The sequence below is a fragment of the Arachis hypogaea genome, chromosome 6 (assembly GCF_003086295.3).
Source record: "Arachis hypogaea cultivar Tifrunner chromosome 6, arahy.Tifrunner.gnm2.J5K5, whole genome shotgun sequence".
Lineage (NCBI taxonomy): Eukaryota > Viridiplantae > Streptophyta > Magnoliopsida > Fabales > Fabaceae > Arachis > Arachis hypogaea.
Genome location: NC_092041.1, coordinates 32,387,207 through 32,408,440, shown reverse-complemented (window position 1 = coordinate 32,408,440; position 21,234 = coordinate 32,387,207). Strand labels below are relative to the sequence as shown.

Here is a 21,234-nt window from a genome sequence, read left to right as displayed (position 1 = left end):
TTGGAAAGTAGACATCCTAGGCTTTCCAGCAATATATGATAGTCCATACGTTGCCCAAGATTTGATGGCCCAAACCGGCGTTCAAAGTCACCCTCAGAATTCCCAGCGTTAAACGCCGGAACTGGCACCAAAATGGGAGTTAAACGCCCAAACTGGCACCAAAGCTGGCGTTTAACTCCAAGAAGAGTCTCTACACGAAAATGCTTCAATGCTTAGCCCAAGCACACACCAAGTGGGCCCGGAAGTGGATTTTTATGTCATTTACTCATCTCTGTACACCCTAGGCTACTAGTTCTCTATATATAGGACCTTTTACTTTTGTATTTTCATCTTTGGATCTTTGGATTATTTTAGATCCTTTGATCATCTTTGGACATCTAGTTCTTAGATCATTGGGAGGCTGGCCATTCGGCCATGCCTAGACCTTGTTCTTATGTATTTTCAACGGTGGAGTTTCTACACACCATAGATTAAGGTGTGGAGCTCTGCTGTACCTCGAGTATTAATGCAATTACTATTGTTCTTCTATTCAATTCCGCTTGTTCTTGTTCTAAGATATCACTTGTTCTTCAACTTGATGAATGTGATGATCCGTGACACTCATCATCATTCTCACCTATGAACGTGTGACTGACAACCACCTCCGTTCTACATTAGATTGGGTGAATATCTCTTGGATTCCTGATACACGATGCATGGTTGATCGCCTGACAACCGAGTGCTCGCCTAACAAACGAGCCAGCCATTCCGTGAGATCAGAGTCTTCGTGGTAAAGGCTAGAACTGATGGCGGCATTCAAGAGAATCCGGAAGGTCTAACCTTGTCTGTGGTATTCTGAGTAGGATTCAATGACTGAATGACTGTGACGTGCTTTAAACTCCTGAGGGCGGGGCGTTAGTGACAGACGCAAAAGAATCACTGGATTCTATTCCGGCCTGATCGAGAACCGACAGATGGATAGCCGTGTCGTGACAGGGTGCGTTGAACATTTCCACTGAGAGGATGGGAGGTAGCCACTGACAACGGTGAAACCCTTGCTTAAGCTTGCCATGGAAAGGAGTAGGAAGGATTGGATGAAGACAGTAGGAAAGCAGAGAGAGACGGAAGGGACAAGCATCTTCATACGCTTATCTGAAATTCCTACCAATGAATTACATAAGTATCTCTATCTTTAACTTTATGTTTTATTCGTTTATCACCATACCCATTTGAGTTTGCCTGACTAAGATTTACAAGGTGACCATAGCTTGCTTCATACCAACAATCTCTGTGGGATCGACCCTTACTCGCGTAAGGTTTATTACTTGGACGACCCAGTATACTTGCTGGTTAGTTGTGCGAAGTCGTGTTTATGCCATGGTATTGAACACCAAGTTTTTGGATTCATCACCGGGAATTATTTGTGTTATGAAAAGTATTGATCACAATTTCGCGCTACCAAGTTTTTGGCGCCGTTGCCAGGGATTGTTCGAGTATGGACAACTGACGGTTCATCTTGTTGCTTAGATTAGGTATTTTTTCTTCAGAATTCTTGAAGATGAATTCTAGTGTTTCATGATGATCTGTTGAAATCTGGCTGGCTGTGAAGCCATGTCTAATTTCATTGGACTGAGGTTTCAACTTATCATCACAAGAGCTTGTTGATTTCTATCAATCTTGCTATTGGAGCAGTGATCTGCTAAGGCTTGGCTGGCCTTTGGCCATGTCTAGTGTTTTGGACCGAAGCTTTCTTTGAAAGCTTGGCTGGCTGTGAAGCCATGTCTAATTCCTGGACCGGAGTCTTAGACTAAACATTGCATGATTCCTGGAATTCTCATTAAGAATTTTGATACCTTTTTCCACTTTATTTTCGAAAAAGCACAAAAAAAATTTACAAAATCATAAAATCCAAAAATATTTCTTGTTTAAGTCTAGAGTATAATTTTAAGTTTGGTGTCAATTGCATGCATTCATTCATGTGTCTTAAGGATCTTCAAGTAATTCTTGATGATTTCTTACTTTAATCTTTGAATTCTCTTGACTTGAGTGTTTATGTGTCTCATATGCATTAGTGTCAGTAGTATACAAACTGCTAAGTTTGGTGTCTTGCATGCATTGTTATTTGATTTTAGTTGCATTTTGATTATTCCTCTTTATAAAAAAAATCCAAAAATATTTTTTATTGGTGTCTTTTCAAGTCAATAATACAGAGAATTGAAGATTCAGAACATACTGCAGAGGAATTGTACAGAAAAAGCTGGGCATTCAAAACGCCCAGTAAGGAAGACAGACTGGCGTTTAAACGCCAGCCAGGGTACCTGGTTGGGCGTTTAACGCCCAAAAGGGTAGCATTTTGGGCGTTAAACGCCAGAATATGCACCATTCTGGGCGTTTAACGCCAGGATGGCACAAGGGGGAAGATTTTGTTTTCAATGCAAATTTTTTTCAAGTTTTCAAAGTTTTTCAAAATCAAATCTTTTTCAAATCAATCTTTTCAATCAAATCTTTTTCAAAATCAATTTCTTTCTATTTTCAAAAATACTTGCTATCAATTAATGATTTGATTCAACATTTCAAGTATGTTACCTTTTCTGTTGAGAAAGGTTTAATGTTTGAATCATATCTTTTCTTGATAGCCAAGTCATTAATTTTTAAAATCAATTCTTGTTAAAATGTTTTTCAAATCATATCTTCTCAATCACATCTTTATAAAAAAAAAACCAATCATATCTTCTTAACCACATCTTTTTCAAAATAACTTTCAATCAAATCTTTTTGATTTCTAATTTCAAATTCTTTTTCAAAAACCACTTGATTTTTTTCACTTTTATTTTCGAAAATCAATTAGTGTTTTTCAAAATGTTTTCAAAATCTTTTACTTGATTTTCGAAAATTACTTCCCTTCTTCTCACATCCTTCTAGTTATGGACTAACACTATTCCGTAATGCAAAATTTGAACTCCATCTTCTTTGATAAGTTCGAATTTTCTACTTCTGCCTTCTATTTTTTTTCCTCTGACACCTTAAGGAATCTCTATACTGTGACATAGAGGATTCCACATTTTCTTGTTCTCTTCTCTTTCTTATGAGCAGGAGCAAGGACAAAAGCATTCTTGTTGAGGCTGATCCTGATCCTGAAAGGACCTTGAAGCGAAAGCTAAGAGAAGCTAAGGCACAATTCTCTGTAGAGGACCTAACAGAAATCTTCAAAGAAGAAGAACACATGGCAGCCAAAAACAACAACAATGCCAATAATGCAAGGAAGGTGCTAGGTGACTTTACTGCACCTACTCCCAACTTCTATGGGAGAAGCATCTCTATCCCTGCCATTGGAGCAAACAACTTTGAGCTTAAGCCTCAATTAGTTTCTCTAATGCAACAGAATTGCAAGTTCCATGGACTTCCATCGGAAGATCCTCATCAGTTCTTAGCTGAATTCTTGCAAATCTGTGACACTGTCAAGACTAATGGGGTTGACCCTGAGGTCTACAGACTTATGCTATTCCCTTTTGCTGTAAGAGACAGAGCTAGAACATGGTTGGATTCACAACCTAAAGAAAGCATGAACTCTTGGGAAAAGCTAGTCAATGCCTTCTTGGCAAAGTTCTTTCCACCTCAAAAATTGAGTAAGCTTAGAGTGGAAGTCCAAACCTTCAGACAGAAGGAAGGAGAATCCCTCTATGAAGCTTGGGAAAGATACAAATAATTAATCAGAAAGTGTCCCACTGATATGCTTTCTGAATGGAGCATCATTGGAATTTTCTATTATGGTCTCTCTGAACTGTCCAAGATGTCTTTGGATAGCTCTGCTGGAGGATCTCTTCATCTGAAGAAGATGCCTACAGAAGCTCAAGAGCTGATTGAAATGGTTGCAAATAACCAATTCATGTACACTTCTGAAAGGAATCCTGTGAACAATGGGACTAGTCAGAAGAAAGGAGTTCTTGAGATTGACACTCTGAATGCCATATTGGCTCAGAACAAGATATTGACTCAGCAAGTCAATATGATTTCTCAAAGTCTGTCTGGAATGCAAAATGCACCAAGCAGTACTAAGGAAGCTTCATCTGAAGAAGAAGCTTATGATCCTGAGAACCCTTCAATGGAAGAGGTGAATTACATGGGAGAACTCTATGGAAACACCTATAATCCTTCATGGAGAAATCATCTAAATTTCTCATGGAAGGATCAACAGAGACCTCAACAAGGTTTCAACAATAATAATGGTGGAAGAAACAGGTTTAGCAATAGCAAGCCTTTTCCATCATCTTCTCAGCAACAGACAGAGAGTTCTAAGCAGAATAACTCTGACTTAGCAACCATGGTCTCTGATTTGATCAAAACCACTCAAAGTTTCATGACTGAAACAAGGTCTTCCATTAGAAATTTGGAGGCACAAGTGGGTCAGCTGAGCAAGAAAATTACTGAACTCCCTCCTAGTACTCTCCCAAGCAATACAGAAGAAAATCCAAAAGGAGAGTGCAAGGCCATCAACATGGCCGAATTTGGAGAGGAGGAAGAGGTAGTGAACGCCACTGAGGAAGACCTCAATGGACGTCCACTGGCCTCCAATGAGTCCCCCAATGAGGAACCATGGGAATCTGAGGCTCAAAATGAGACCATAGAGGTTCCATTGGACTTACTTCTACCATTCATGAGCTCTGATGAGTATTCTTCCTCTGAAGAGGATGAGTATGTCACTGAAGAGCAAGTTGCTAAATACCTTGGAGCAATCATGAAGCTAAATGACAAGTTATTTGGGAATGAGACTTGGGAGGATGAACCCCCTTTGCTCACCAAAGAACTGGATAACTTGTCTAGGCAGAAACTACCTCAAAAGAGGCAGGATCCTGGGAAGTTTTCAATACCTTGTACCATAGGCACCATGACCTTCAAAAAGGCCTTGTGTGACTTAGGGTCAAGTGTAAACCTTATGCCTCTCTCTGTAATAGAGAAGCTAGGGATCTTTGAGGTGCAAGCTGCAAAAATCTCACTAGAGATGGCAGACAACTCAAGAAAACAGCTTATGGACTTGTAGAGGATGTTCTGGTAAAAGTTGAAGACCATTACATCCCTACTAATTTCATAGTCCTAGAGACTGGGAAGTGCATGGATGAATCCATCATCCTTGGCAGACCCTTCCTAGCCACAGCAAAGGCTGTGATTGATGTTGATAGAGGAGAGTTGATCATTCAAGTGAATGAAGAATCCTTGGTGTTTAAGGCTCAAGGATATCCCTCTGTCACCATGGAGAGGAAGCATGAAGAGCTTCTCTCAAAACAGAGCCAAACAGAGCCCCCACAGTCAAACTCTAAGTTTGGTGTTGGGAGGCCACAACCAACTTCTAAGTTTGGTGTTGAACCCCCACATTCAAACTCTAAGTTTGGTGTTGGGAGGTTCCAACATGGCTCTGAGCATCTCTGAGGCTCCATGAGAGTCCTCTGTCAAGCTACTGACATTAAAGAAGCGCTTGTTGGGAGGCAACCGAATGTTATATTTTATCTATTCTCTTTTGTTATTTTATGTTTTCTGTAGGTTGATGATCATGAAAATTCACAAAATCAATGAAAAAAGCAAAAACAGAATGAAAAATAGAAAGAAAAACAGCACGCCCTGGAGGAAGAACCTGCTGGCGTTTAAACGCCAGTGAGGCTAGCAGTTGGGCGTTTAACGCCCAGTCTGGCACCATTCTGGGCGTTTAACGCCAGAAAGGGGCACCAGACTGGCGTTAAACGCCAGAAAAGGGCAAGAAGCTGGCGTTAAACTCCAGAAATGGGCACCAGCCCGGCGTTTAACGCCAGAAATGGCCAGAAACGCATTTTTGCATGCCATTTGGTGCAGGGATGACTTTTCCTTGACACTTCAGGATCTGTGGACCCCACAGGATCCCCACCTACCCCACCACTCTCTCTCTTCTTCACCCATTCACCAATCACCTCAACCCCTCTTCCCCATAAACCCCTCACCTATCAAATCCCATCTTTCTCTTCACCACTCACATCCATCCTTCATAAAACCTCACCTACCTCACCATTCAAATTCAAACCACTTTCCCTCCCAAACCCACCCATACATGACCGAACCATGAGCCCCTCACTCCTATATAAACCCTTCTTCACTCTTTCATTTTCACACAACCTAAACACTACTTCTCCCCCTTTTTTGGCCGAACACAAAGCCATTCCCTTCTTCCTCATTTCTTCTTCTTCTACTCTCTTCTTTCTTCTTTTGCTCGAGGACGAGCAAACCTTTTAAGTTTGGTGTGGTAAAAGCATTGCTTTTTGTTTTTCCATAACCATTTATGGCATCCAAGGCCGGAGAAACCTCTAGAAAGAGGAAAGGGAAGGCAAAAGCTTCCACCTCCGAGTCATGGGAGATGGAGAGATTCATCTCAAGGGTGCATCAAGACCACTTCTATGAAGTTGTGGCCTTGAAGAAGGTGATCCCCGAGGTCCCTTTCTCACTCAAAAAGAGTGAATATCCGGAGATTTGACATGAGATCCGAAGAAGAGGTTGGGAAGTTCTTACCAACCCTATTCAACAAGTCGGAATCTTAATGGTTCAGGAGTTCTATGCCAGTGCATGGATCACCAAGAACCATGATCAAAGTGTGAACCCGGATCCAAAGAATTATCTTACTATGGTTCGGGGGAAATACTTGGATTTTAGTCCGGAAAATGTAAGGTTGGCATTCAACTTGCCCATGATGCAAGGAGATGAACATCCTTACACTAGAAGGGTCAACTTTGATCAAAGGTTGGACCAAGTCCTCACAGTCATATGTGAAGAGGGCGCCCAATGGAAGAGATATTCAAGAGGGAAGCCGGTTCAATTGAGAAGGCATGACCTCAAACCCGTGGCTAGAGGATGGTTGGAGTTTATCCAACGCTCAATCATTCCCACTAGCAACCGGTCCGAAGTTACTATAGACCGGGCTATCATGATTCATAGCATCATGATTGGAGAAGAAATAGAAGTTCATGAGGTTATATCTCAAGAACTTTATAAGGTGGCGGACAAGTCTTCTACCTTGGCAAGGTTAGCCTTCCCTCATCTCATTTGTCACCTCTGTTATTCGGTTGGAGTTGACATAGAGGGAGACATCCCCATTGATGAGGACAAGTGGTGCACGAAATTGCAATCACACTTTTGCAATCCCGCACAACTAACCAGCAAGTGTACTGGGTCGTCCAAGTAATACCTTGCGTGAGCAAGGGTCGATCCCACAGAGATTGTCGGCTTAAAGCAAGCTATGGTTATCTTGTAAATCTTAGTCAGGATATCAGAAATTATCAGGATTGATTGTGAAAAGCAAAAGAACATGAAATGATTACTTGTTTTGCAGTAATGGAGAATAGGTTGAGGTTTGGAGATGCTCCATCTTCTGAATCTCTGCTTTCCTACTGTCTTCTTCTTCAAACACGCAAGTCTCCTTCCATGGCAAGCTGTATGTAGGGTTTCACCGTTGTCAATGGCTACCTCCCATCCTCTCAGTGAAAGCGATTGCATATGCTCTGTCACAGCATAGCGGAATTCATCTGTCGGTTCTCAATCAGGCCGGAATTTAGAATCCAGTGATTCTTTTGCGTCTGTCACTAACGCCCCGCCTTCAGGAGATTGAAGCACGTCACAGTCATTCAATCATCGAATCCTACTCAGAATACCACAGACAAGGTTTAGACCTTCCGGATCCTCTTGAATGCCGCCATCAATTCTAGCTTATACCACGAAGATTCCGGTTAAAGAATCCAAGAGATAACTACTTAATCTAAGGTAGAACGGAGGTGGTTGTCAGGCACGCGTTCATAGTTGAGAATGATGATGATTGTCACAGATCATCACATTCATCCGGATTAAGAACAAGTATTATCTTAGAATGGAAACAAACATGATTGAATGAGAAACAGTAGTAATTGCATTAATCCATCAAGACACAGCAGAGCTCCTCACCCCCAACCATGGGGTTTAGAGACTCATGCCATGGAAAGTACACAAAGAAAGGTGTAAAAATGTCATGAAGTCATCCGGTCATGATACAATGTCAAAAGATCCTATTAATAGTAAACTAGTAGCCTAGGGTGTACAGAAATGAGTAAATGACGTAAAAATCCACTTCTGGGTCCACTTGGTGTGTGCTTGGGCTGAGAAATGAAGCATTTTCGTGTAGAGACCTTTTCTGGAGTTAAACACCAGCTTTCATGCCAGTTTGGGCGTTTAACTCCAAGTTTTATGCCAGTTCCGGCGTTTAACGCTGGAATTTCTGAGGCTGATTTGCCACGCCGGTTTGGGCCATCAAATCTTGGGCAAAGTATGGACTATCATATATTGCTGGAAAGCCCAGGATGTCTACTTTCCAATGCCGTTCAGAGCGCGCCAATTGGGCTTCGGTAGCTCCAGAAAATCCGCTTCGAGTGCAGGGAGGTCAGAATCCAACAGCATCTGCAGTCCTTTTTGGTCTCGGAATCAGATTTTTGCTCAGGACCCTCAATTTCAGCCAGAAAATACCTGAAATCACAGAAAAACACACAAACTCATAGTGAAGTCCAGAAAAGTGAATTTTAACTAAAAACTAATAAAAATATACTAAAAACTAACTAGATTATACTAAAAACATACTAAAAACAATGCCAAAAAGCATACAAATTATCCGCTCATCAACAAGCCCATCACTAAGAAGAGGATGGAGCACACAAGAGACCCCACTCATCATGAGATCCCTGAGATACCTCAAGGGATGCACTTTCCTCCACAAAACTATTGGGAGCAACTAAACACCTCCCTAGGATAATTGAGTTCCAACATGGGACAACTAAGGGTGGAGCATCAAGAACACTCCATCATCCTCCATGAAATTAGAGAAGATCAAAGAATCATGAGAAAGGAGCAACAAAGACAAGGAAGAGACATTGAGGAGCTCAAGCACTCTATAGGATCTTCAAGAGGAAGAAAGAGCCGCCATCACTAAGGTGGACCCGTTCTTTAATTTCCTTGTTCTTTATTTTCCTGTTTTTCGAATTTTAGTGCTTATGTTTGTCTATGTTTGTGTCTTGTGATCATTAGTGTCTTAGTGTCTATGCCTTGAAGTTATGAATGTCCTATGAATCCATCACCTTTCTTGAATAAAAAATGTTCTTAATTGAAAAAGAAAAGAATTGCATGAATTTTGAATTTTATAACAGTTTAATTATTTTGATGTGGTGGCAACACTTTTGTTTTCTGAATGTATGCTTAAACAGTGCATATGTCTTTTGAATTTGTGGTTCATGAATATTGGCTCTTGAAAGAATGATGAAAAAGGAGACATGTTACTGAGGATCTGAAAAATCATAAAAATGATTCTTGAAGCAAGAAAAAAGCAGTGAATATAAAAAAAAAATTTCGAAAAAAAGAGAAAAAGAAAAAGAAAGAAATAAAGTTGTGATCCAAGGCAAAAAGAGTGTGCTTAAGAACCTTGGACACCTCTAATTGGGGACTCTAGCAAAGCTGAGTCACAATCTGAAAAGGTTCACCCAATTATGTGTCTGTGGCATGTATGTATCCGGTGGTAATACTGGAAGACAGAGTGCTTTGGGCCACGGCCAAGACTCAATAAGTAGCTGTGTTCAAGAATCATCATACTTAATTAAGAGAATCAATGACACTATCTGGATTCTGAGTTCCTAAAGAAGCCAATCATTCTGAATTTCAAAGGATAGAGTGAGATGCCAAAACTGTTCAGAGGCATAAAGCTAAAAGCCCCGCTCATCTAATTAATACTGATCTTCATAGAAGTTTTTGGAATTCATTGCATATTCTCTTCTTTTTATCTTGTTTGATTTTCAGTTGCTTGAGGACAAGCAACAATTTAAGTTTGGTGTTGTGATGAGCGGATAATTTGTACGCTTTTTGGCATTGTTTTTAGTATGTTTTTAGTATGATCTAGTTAGTTTTTACTATATTTTTATTAGTTTTTATTTAAAATTCACTTTTCTGGACTTTACTATGAGTTTGTGTGTTTTTCTGTGATTTCAGGTATTTTCTGGCTGAAATTGAGGGACCTAAGCAAAAATCTGATTCAGAGACTAAAAAGGACTGCAGATGCTGTTGGATTCTGACCTCCCTGCACTCGAAGCGGATTTTTCTGGAGCTACAGAAGCCCAATTGGCGCGCTCTCAACGGCGTTGGAAAGTAAACATCCTGGGCTTTCCAGCAATATATGATAGTTCATACTTTGCCCAAGATTTGATGGCCCAAACCGGCGTTCAAAGTCACCCTCAGAATTCCCAGCATTAAACGCCGGAACTGGCACCAAAATGGGAGTTAAATGCCCAAACTGGCACCAAAGCTGGTGTTTAACTCCAAGAAGAGTCTCTACACGAAAATGCTTCAATGCTCAGCCCAAGCACACACCAAGTGGGCCCGGAAGTGGATTTTTATGTCATTTACTCATCTCTGTACACCCTAGGCTACTAGTTCTCTCTATATAGGACCTTTTACTATTGTATTTTCATCTTTGGATCTTTGGATTATTTTAGATCCTTTGATCATCTTTGGACATCTAGTTCTTAGATCATTGGGAGGCTGGCCATTCGGCCATGCCTAGACCTTGTTCTTATGTATTTTCAACGGTGGAGTTTCTACACACCATAGATTAAGGTGTGGAGCTCTGCTGTACCTCGAGTATTAATGCAATTACTATTGTTCTTCTATTCAATTCCGCTTGTTCTTGTTCTAAGATATCACTTGTTCTTCAACTTGATGAATGTGATAATCCGTGACACTCATCATCATTCTCACCTATGAACGTGTGACTGACAAGCACCTCCGTTCTACATTAGATTGGGTGAATATCTCTTGGATTCCTGATACACGATGCATGGTTGATCACCTGACAACCGAGTGCTCGCCTGACAAACGAGCCAGCCATTCCGTGAGATCAGAGTCTTCGTGGTATAGGCTAGAACTGATGGCGGCATTCAAGAGAATCCGGAAGGTCTAACCTTGTCTGTGGTATTCTGAGTAGGATTCAATGACTGAATGACTGTGACGTGCTTCAAACTCCTGAGGGCGGGGCGTTAGTGACAGACGCAAAAGAATCACTGGATTCTATTCCGGCCTGATCGAGAACTGACAGATGGATAGCCGTGCCGTGACAGGGTGCGTTGAACATTTCCACTGAGAGGATGGGAGGTAGCCACTGACAACGGTGAAACCCTTGCTTAAGCTTGCCATGGAAAGGAGTAGGAAGGATTGGATGAAGACAGTAGGAAAGCAGAGAGAGACGGAAGGGACAAGCATCTTCATACGCTTATCTGAAATTCCTACCAATGAATTACATAAGTATCTGTATCTTTAACTTTATGTTTTATTCGTTTATCACCATACCCATTTGAGTTTGCCTGACTAAGATTTACAAGGTGACCATAGCTTGCTTCATACCAACAATCTCTGTGGGATCGACCCTTACTCGCGTAAGGTTTATTACTTGGACGACCCAGTACACTTGCTGGTTAGTTGTGCGAAGTTGTGTTTATGCCATGGTATTGAACACCAAGTTTTTGGATTCATCACCGGGGATTATTTGTGTTATGAAAAGTATTGATCACAATTTCGCGCTACCACTGTGGCTAGGAAGGGTCTGCCAAGGATGATGGATTCATACATGCACTTCCCAGTTTCTAGGACTATGAAATCAGCAGGGATGTAATGGTCTTCAATCTTTACCAGAACATCCTCTACAAGTCCATAAGCTTGTTTTCTTGAGTTGTCTGCCATCTCTAGTGAGATTCTTGCAGCTTGTACCTCAAAGATCCCTATCTTCTCCATTACAGAGAGAGGCATGAGGTTTATGCTTGACCCTAGGTCACACAAGGCCTTCTTGAAGGTCATGGTGCCTATGGCGCAAGGTATTGAGAACTTCCCAGGATCTTGTCTCTTTTGAGGTAATCTCTACCTAGACAAGTCATCCAGTTCTTTGGTGAGCAAAGGGGGTTCATCCTCCCAAGTCTCATTACCAAATAACTTGTCATTTAGCTTCATGATTGCTCCAAGGTATTTAGCAACTTGCTCTTCAGTGACATATTCATCCTCTTCAGAGGAAGAATACTCATCAGAGCTCATGAATGGCAGAAGAAGATCTAATGGAATCTCTATGGTCTCAGTGTGAGCCTCAGATTCCCATGGTTCCTCATTAGGGAACTCATTAAAGGCCAGTGAACGTCCATTGAGGTCTTCCTCAGTGGCATTCACTGCCTCTTCCTCCTATCCTAGTTTGGCCATGTGGATCATGTCAATGGCCTTTCATTCTCCTTTTGGATTCTCTTCTATATTGCTTGGAAGAGTGCTAGGAGGGAGTTCAGTAACTTTCTTGCTCAGCTGTCCCACTTGTGCCTCCAAGTTTCTAATGGAGGACCTTGTTTCAGTGATAAAACTTTGAGTGGTTTTGATTAGATCAGAGACCATGGTTGCTAAGTCAGAGTGGTTCTGCTTAGAATTCTCTGTCTGTTGCTGAGAAGATGATGGAAAAGGCTTGGCATTGATAAACCTGTTTCTTCCACCATTATTGTTGTTGAAACCTTGTTGAGGTCTCTGTTGATCCTTCCATGAGAGATTTGGATGATTTCTCCATGAAGGATTATAGGTGTTTCCATAGGGTTCTCCCATGTAATTCACCTCTTTCATTGAAGGGTTCTCAGGATCATAAGCTTTTTCTTCAGATGAAGCGTCCTTAGTACTGCCTGGTGCAGCTTGCATTCCAGACAGCCTTTGAGAAATCAAATTGACTTGCTGAGTCAATATCTTGTTCTGAGCTAATATGGCATTCAGAGTATCAATCTCAATAACTCATTTCTTCTGATTTGTCCCATTGTTCACAGGATTCCTTTCAGAAGTGTACATGAATTGGTTATTTGCAACCATTTCAATGAGCTCTTGAGCTTCTGTAGGCGTCTTCTTCAGATGAAGAGATCCTCCAGCAGAGCTATCCAAAGACATCTTGGACAGTTCAGACAGACCATCATAGAAAATACCTATGATGCTCCATTTAGAAAGCATGTCAGAAGGACATATTCTGATCAATTGTTTGTATCTTTCCCAAGCTTCATAGAGGGATTCACCTTCCTTCTGTCTGAAGGTTTGGACTTCCACTCTAAGCTTACTCAATTTTTGAGGTGGAAAGAACTTTGCCAAGAAGGCATTGACTAGCTTTTCCCAAGAGTTTAGGCTTTCTTTAGGTTGTGAATCCAACCATATCCTAGCTCTGTCTCTTACCGCAAAAGGGAATAGCATAAGTCTGTAGACCTCAGGGTCAACCCCATTGGTCTTGACAATGTCACAGATTTGCGAGAATTCAGCTAAAAACTGATGAGGATCTTCCAATGGAAGTCCATGGAACTTGCAATTCTGTTGCATTAGAGAAACTATTTGAGGCTTAAGCTCAAAGTTGTTTGCTCCAAGGGCAGGGATAGAGATGCTTCTCCCATAGAAGTCGGCAGTAGGTGCAGTAAAGTCACCCAGCACCTTCCTTGCATTGTTGGCATTGTTGTTGTTTTCGGCTGCTATGGGTTCTTCTGGTTTGAAGATTTCTGTTAGGTCTTCTATAGAGAGTTGTGCCTTAGCTTCTCTTAGCTTTCGCTTCAGGTCCTTTCAGGTTCAGGGTCAGCCTCAACAAGAATGCTTTTGTCTTTGCTCCTGCTCATATGAAAGAGAGGAGAACAAGAAAATATGGAATACTCTATGTCACAGTATAGAGATTCCTTGAGGTGTCAGAGGAAAAGAAAAATAGAAGGAAGAAGTAGAAGAATTCGAACTTATCAAGAAAGATGGAGTTCAAATTGTGCATTAAGGAATAGTGTTAGTCCATAAATAGAAGGATGTGGGAAGAGGGGAAGAAATTTTAGAAATTTAAGTAAAAGATTTAAAAAACATTTTGAAAAACACTAATTGATTTTCGAAAACCAAGAGTGGAAAAGAAATCAAGTGATTTTTGAAAAAGATTTTGAAATTAGAAATTAAAAAGATATGATTGAAAACTATTTTGAAAAAGATGTTATTAAAAAGATATGATTGAAAAGTTATGGTTTTAAAAAGATGTGATTGAGAAGATATGATTTGAAAAACAATTTAAAAAGATTTAATTTTGAAAATTAATGACTTGGCTAACAAGAAAAGATATGATTCAAACATTAAACCTTTCTCAACAGAAAAGGCAACATACTTGAAATGTTGAATCAAATCATTAATTGATAGCAAGTATTTTTGAAAATGGGAAGAAATTGATTTTGAAAACATATGATTGACAAGATATGATTTGAAAAAGATTTGATTTTGAAAAATTTTGAAAACCTGAAAAAAAAATTGAATTAAAAACAGAATCTTCCCTCTTGTGCCATCCTGGCGTTAAACGCCCAGAATGGTGCACATTCTGGCGTTTAACGCCCAAAACTCTACCCTTTTGGGCGTTAAATGCCCAGCCAGGCACCCTGGCTGGCGTTAAACGCCTAGCCAGGCACCCTGGCTGGCGTTAAACGCCTAGCCAGGCACCCTGGCTGGCGTTTAAACGCCAGTTTGTCTTCCTCACTGGGCATTTTGAACGCCCAGCTTTTTCTGTGTAATTCCTCTGCTGTATGTTCTGAATCTTCAATTCTCTGTATTATTGACTTAAAAAGACACAAATAAAAAATATTTTTGGATTTTTAATGATGAAGAATAATCAAGATGCAACTAAAATCAAATAACAATGCATGCAAGACACCAAACTTAGTAGTTTGTATACTACTGACACTAACAAGTTGAGAGTGCATATGATAAACAACAAAACACTAAAGATAAGAGAATTTAAAGATCAGAGCAAGTAAATCATCAAGAACAACTTGAAGATCACTGAAGACACATGAAAAATACAAGAAGAACAGAAACATGCAATTGACACCAAACTTAACATGAGACACTAGACTCAACAAGAAACATAAAATATTTTTGGTTTTTATGATTTTGTAATTTTTTTTTGGATTTTTTGAAAATTAAGTGTAAAAGAAAACAAAGGTATCAAAATTCTTAATGAGAATTCCAGGAATCATGCAATGTTAGTCTAAAGCTTCAGTCTAAAGGAATTAGACATGGCTAGCCAAGCTTTAGCAGGACATTGCATTCAAGAGCTAAATTGATGAAAATCAATCAGCTTTGGTGATGATAAGAACATCACCTTGAAACACTAGAATTCATTCTTAAGAACTCTGAAAAAAAAATACCTAATCTAAGCAACAAGATGAACCGTCAGTTGTCCAAACTCAACAATCCCCGGCAACGGCGCCAAAAACTTGGTGCATGAAATTGTGATCTCTACTTTTCACAACTCAAATAATCCCCGGTAATGAATCCAAAAACTTGGTGCTCAATACCATGGTACACACATAATTTCACAACTTCGCACAACTAACCAGCAAGTGCACTGGGTCGTCCAAGTAATAAACCTTACGCGAGTAAGGGTCGATCCCATGGAGATTGTTGGTATGAAGCAAGCTATGGTCACCTTGTAAATCTTAGTCAGGCAATCTCAAATGGTTATGGATGATGTATGAATAAAACATAAAGATAAAGATAGAGATACTTATGTAATTCATTGGTGAGAATTTCAGATAAGCGTATGGAGATGCTTTGTCCCTTCCGTCTCTCTGCTTTTCTACTGTCTTCATCCAATCCTTATTACTCCTTTCCATGGCAAGCTGTATGTAGGGTTTCACCGTTGTCAGTAGCTACCACCCAACCTCTCAGTGAAAATGTTCAACGCACCCTGTCACGGCACGGCTATTCAGCTGTCGGTTCTCGATCATGTCGGAATAGAATCCAGTGATTCTTTTACGTCTGTCACTAACGCCCCATAATCGCGAGTTTGAAGCTCGTCACAGTCATTCAATCATTGAATCCTACTCAGAATACCACAGACAAGGTTTAGACCTTCCAGATTCTCTTGAATGCCGCCATCAATTCTAGCTTATACCACGAAGATTCCGATTAAGGAATCCAAGAGATAAACATTCAAGCCTTGTTTGCTTATAGAACGGGATTGGTTGTCAGGCACGCGTTCATAAGTGAGAATGATGATGAGTGTCACATAATCATCACATTCATCATGTTCTTGAGTGCGAATGAATATCTTGGAATAAGAACAAGCTGAATTGAATAGAAGAACAATAGTAAATGCATTAATACTCGAGGTACAGCAGAGCTCCACACCTTAATCTATGGTGTGTAGAAACTCCACCGTTGAAAATAGATAAGAACAAGGTCTAGGCATGGCCAAATGGCCAGCCTCCCAATGATCTAAGAACTAGGCGTCCAAAGATGATCAAAAGATCTAAAATGATCCCCGATTTAAATGCAATAGTAAAAGGTCCTATTTGTAGAGAACTAGTAGTCTAGGGTTTACAAAGGTGAGTAAATTACATAAAAATCCACTTCCGAGCCCACTTGGTGTGTGCTTGGGCTGAGCATTGAAGCATTTTCGTGTAGAGACTCTTCTTGGAGTTAAACGCCAGCTTTTGTGCCAGTTTGGGCGTTTAACTCCCATTCTTGTGCCAGTTCCGGCGTTTAATGCCGGGTAGTTTTGAGCTGATATGGAACGCCGGTTTGGGCCATCAAATCTCGGGCAAAGTATGGACTATTATATATTGCTGGAAAGCCCAGGATGTCTACTTTCCAACGCCGTTGAGAGTGCAGGGCGGTCAGAATCCAACAGCATCTGCAGTCCTTTTCAGCCTCTGAATCAGATTTTTTCTCAAGTCCCTCAATTTCAGCCAGAAAATACCTGAAATCACAGAAAAACACACAAACTCATAGTAAAGTCCAGAAAAGTGAATTTTAACTAAAAACTAATAGAAATATACTAAAAACTAACTAAAACACACTAAAAACATACTAAAAACAATGCCAAAAAGCATAAAAATTATCCGCTCATCACTGGGCGTTCAAACGCCCCATATGGGCAGGCAACCTAGCATTGAATGCCAGAATGGGTGCCATTCTGGGCGTTCAACGCCCAGCAAGAAGGGACAACAGCGTTAAATGTCAGAATGCAGCCATTCAGGGCATTTAACACCAGCAAAACAAGTAAGGGAGGTAATTTCCAAAATCTTATCTTTTCTTCATTCAACCTATCATTTTAAATTTCAATTTTGAAACTCCATGATTTTTAAATCAAATCCTTCTCAAATACTTCAAATTCAAATTAATTTCAAATTTAAAACATTTTTAAATGTTTTCAAATTTTTTTTAAAACCTCATATCTTTTTCAACTAGTTTTCAATTTTTTTCAAAATCTTTTCTTATCTTTAGTAATTCTTGTTCATATTTTCTATTAAACTTTAAAATCTTTTTCTTACTGCTTATCTTATCTTTTATATCTTTTTTATCTTTTTCATATCTTTCAAGTTTAACAACTTATATATTTCTATCTTTTTCAAAACTTCTTTATCTTTCTTTTAAGATTGAATTCGAAAATTCCTCCGCCCCTCCCTACATATATCTGTGCTTCCCTCTCACTTATTCACTACCCCTCCCTTTGAATTCTCATCTTCTATTCTCCCTACCTTCACTTTCTTCTTCTTCCTTTCTTACCTTTTGCTCGAGGACGAGCAAACCTTTTATGTTTGGTGTGGATGGAGCCTTTTCTCTCATTTAGATTCGAATTCCATGGCTCCAGAAAGTGACAAGACCGCTCCAAGAAACAAGAAGGAAGATGACCCAACTGTTGTTTTCAAACCTATTAGATTTTACACCAAGCAACATGAAGAACATTGTCATAAAATAATGAGTAAGAGACTTGTGATCCCTGATGCACCACTATTTTGTGGTACATCTTGTGCTTAATTGAGTGAATTTTATCCATTATTCTCACACTTATTCATACAATTTGCATGATTCTACAATTCCTTCCCAATTTTGTTATATGACTAAAAACTCACTTTCTAAGCCTTTAAATTGTGTAATATTTATCCCTCTATATACCATTCGATGCCTTGATATGTGTGTTATGTTATTTCAAGGTTTATAAGGATGCAATGGCTTAGAGGATGGAAAGGAAGCATGCAAAAGTGGAAGGAATACAAGAAGCTAAAGGAGATAGCCAGCGAGAATCGACACGCACGCATGGCTCACGCGTGCGCGTGACTTGAAGATTTTCACAGCGATGCGTACGCATACCTGACGCGTACGCGTGACACGCGAAGAATACCATCGGTGCGTACGCATCACTGACGCGTACGCGTGACATGCGCCACATGCAGAAAATGCTGGGGGCGATTTTAAGCTGAGTTTTGACCCAATTTTTGGCCTAGAAAACACAGATTAGAGGCTGCAGAGTGGAGGAATCATTCAGACACTTCTTATTATTCACAATTTAGGTTTTAGATGTAGTTTTCTAGAGAGAGAGGCTCTCTCCTCTCTCCTCTCTCTAGGTTTTAGGATTCTTAGTTTTATGCCTTTTCAATTTCAGATTTCCATTATACTTTGATTTAGTTTTCTTCTACTTTTATTTGTTCTAGTATTTTAGTTTATCTATCTTCTCTTGTTGATCTATTTATTCTACAATTTGGTTTATGAATGTTTCATGTTAGATTATTTTTCTATTTAATGCAATTTGAGCTATTTCATATTTATGATCACTTTCTTTAATTTGTGTTATTGATGCTTTCAATTGATTGTTTGGATTTAATATTCTCGTATTAATTTTCTATATTTTTATTTTGTGCCTTCCAAGTGTTTGACAAAATGCTTGGGAGGATCTCAAATTAGACTTTAATGTTCTTGGCTTGGGATGGTAACTTAGGAATTCTTGAGTTAATAATGTCCAAGGAATTGATGATTGGGAGCCATGAACTCTAGTTCTCACTAATTGAATTGGTGGAGACCTAGGACTTATAGACTTGGTTCAATATAGCTTATTTAACTTTCCTTTACTACTAGTTAGAGGATGACTTAATGGGATTGATCCTTGCCAATTCTCATGTTGTGGTTAGTGATAAGGATGGAGATCGTTGACCACCAAACCTTGCCAAGAGCTTTTCTAGTCATTTAATTTTCCATTGCAGTTTACTTTTCTTGTTTCCTATCCAAAACCCCAAAACACACTTTTCCTTAACCTGATATAAGCACACTTCCCTGCAATTCCATGAGAGACGACCCGAGGTTTAAATACTTCGGTTATTATTTTTATAGGATTTGTTACTTGTGACAACCAAATTTTTGTATGAAAGGATTTTAGTTGGTTTAGAAGCTATACTTGCAACGAGAATTTATTTGTGAATTCTAAACCGTCAAAAATCCGTTCATCAAAATGAACCAACTAAAATCCTTTCATACAGAAATTTGGTTGTCACAAGTAACAAATCCTATAAAAATAATAACCGAAGTATTTAAACCTCGGGTCGTCTCTCAAGGAATTGCAAGGAAGTGTGCTTATAACTGGTTATTGAAAAGTGTTTTTTTGGGGTTTTGTATAGGAAACAAGAAAAGTAAATTGCAAAGGAAGATCAAATGACTTGAAAAGCTCTTGGCAAGGTTTGGTGGTCAAGGATCTCCATCCTTATCACTAAACACAACATGAGAATTGGAAAGGATCAATTCCATTAAGTCATCCTCTAACTAGTAGTAAAAGAAAGTTAAATGAGCTATATTGAACCAAGTCCATAAGTCCTAGCTCTCCACCAATTCAATTAGTGAGAACTAGAGTGAATGGCTCCCAATTATCAATTCCTTGGACATTAGTAACTCAAGAGTTACTAAGTTACCATCCCAAGCCAAGAACATCAAAGTCTAATTTGAGATCCTCCCAAGCATTTTGTCAAACACTTGGAAGGCACAAAATAAAAACATAGAAAATTAATACGAGAATATTAAATCCAAACAATCAATTGAAAGCATCAATAACACAAATTGAAGAAAGCGATCATAAATATGAAATACCTTAAATTGTATTAAATAGAAAATCAATCTAACATGAAACATTCATAAACTAAATTGTAGAATAAATAGATCAACCAGAAAAGATAGATAAACTAAAATACTAGAACAAATAAGAGTAGAAGAAAACTAAATCAAAGTATAATGGAAATCTAAAATTGAAAAGGGATAAAACTAAGAATCCTAAAATCTAGAGAGAGGAGAGAGCCTCTCTCTCCATAAAACTATATCTAAAACCTAAATTGTGAATAATGAGAAGTGTCTGAATGATTCCTCCACTCTGTAGCCTCTAATCTTTGTTTTTTGGGCCGAAAACTGGGTCAAAACTCAGCCCAAAATCGCCCCCAGCGTTTTCTGCATTTTCTGCACGTGACGCATGTCACGCGTACGCGCCGATGGTCTTCTTCGCGTGTCACGCGTATACCTCAGGTACGCGTACGCGTCGCTGTGAAAATCTTCAAGTCACGCACACACATGAGCCATGCGTCCGCATCGAATCTCGCTGGCTATCTCCTTCAACTTCTTGTATTCCTTCCACTTTTGCATGCTTTCTTTCCATCCTCTAAGCCATTCCTGCCCTATAAACCCTGAAATCACTTAACATGCATATCAAGGCATCGAATGGTATATAGAGGGATAAAAATTACACAATTTAAAGGCTTAGGAAGCGAGTTTTCAATCATAGAACAAAATTGGGAAGGAATTATAAAATCATGCAAATTGTGTGAATAAGTGTGAGAATAATGGATAAAATCTACTCAATTAAGCACAAGATATACCACGAAATAGTGGTGCATCAATCCCTGAGGTCAGATTCAAATTAGGAGAAGATGAATACCCGAAGATTCAAGAGCAAATTTGAAGGAGAGGCTGGGAGATTCTTGCCATTCCTAATATCACTTTTGGATTCAACATGATCCATGAATTCTATGCAAATCTGTGGATGACAGATAAGCAAAAAAAAAGATGGAACAGCATTCCATACTTTTCGCACTATGGTCAGGGGGAGGATCATCTATTTTCATCAGGATAGGGTGAGAGAGATCTTTAAATTACCCTTACAAAAGGATGACCCTGAATTCTACAATAGAAGGGTGGTAGCCAACCCTAAGCTGGATCAAGTCCTTGAGGACATCTGCGTGCCTGGAACTCAATGGATTGAGGATGCAATAGGCAAACCAAACCAGCTAAAAAGAATGAACCTCAAGCCAATTGCTAAAAGATGGCTAGACCTCATTGGGTGTTCTATACTCTCTACAAGTAACTGTTCTGAAGTCACTATTCAGAGAGTTGTGATGATTCACTGCATCATGATGGGGA

At 39.5% G+C, this 21,234-nt stretch overlaps 2 non-coding genes across 2 annotated transcripts; one reads left to right on the top strand and one right to left on the bottom strand.

Annotated features, from left to right (window-relative positions):
• Nucleotides 1-3,607: 3,607 nt before the first annotated feature.
• LOC112700217 (small nucleolar RNA R71) lies at nt 3,608-3,715 on the bottom strand. The gene has a single exon (XR_003153131.1). It is a non-coding gene; the product is annotated as a small nucleolar RNA R71 (small nucleolar RNA).
• A 9,290-nt stretch (nt 3,716-13,005) lies between these two features.
• LOC112699987 (small nucleolar RNA R71) lies at nt 13,006-13,113 on the top strand. Its single transcript, XR_003152916.1, has one exon. It is a non-coding gene; the product is annotated as a small nucleolar RNA R71 (small nucleolar RNA).
• The last annotated feature ends 8,121 nt before the right edge of the window (nt 13,114-21,234 follow it).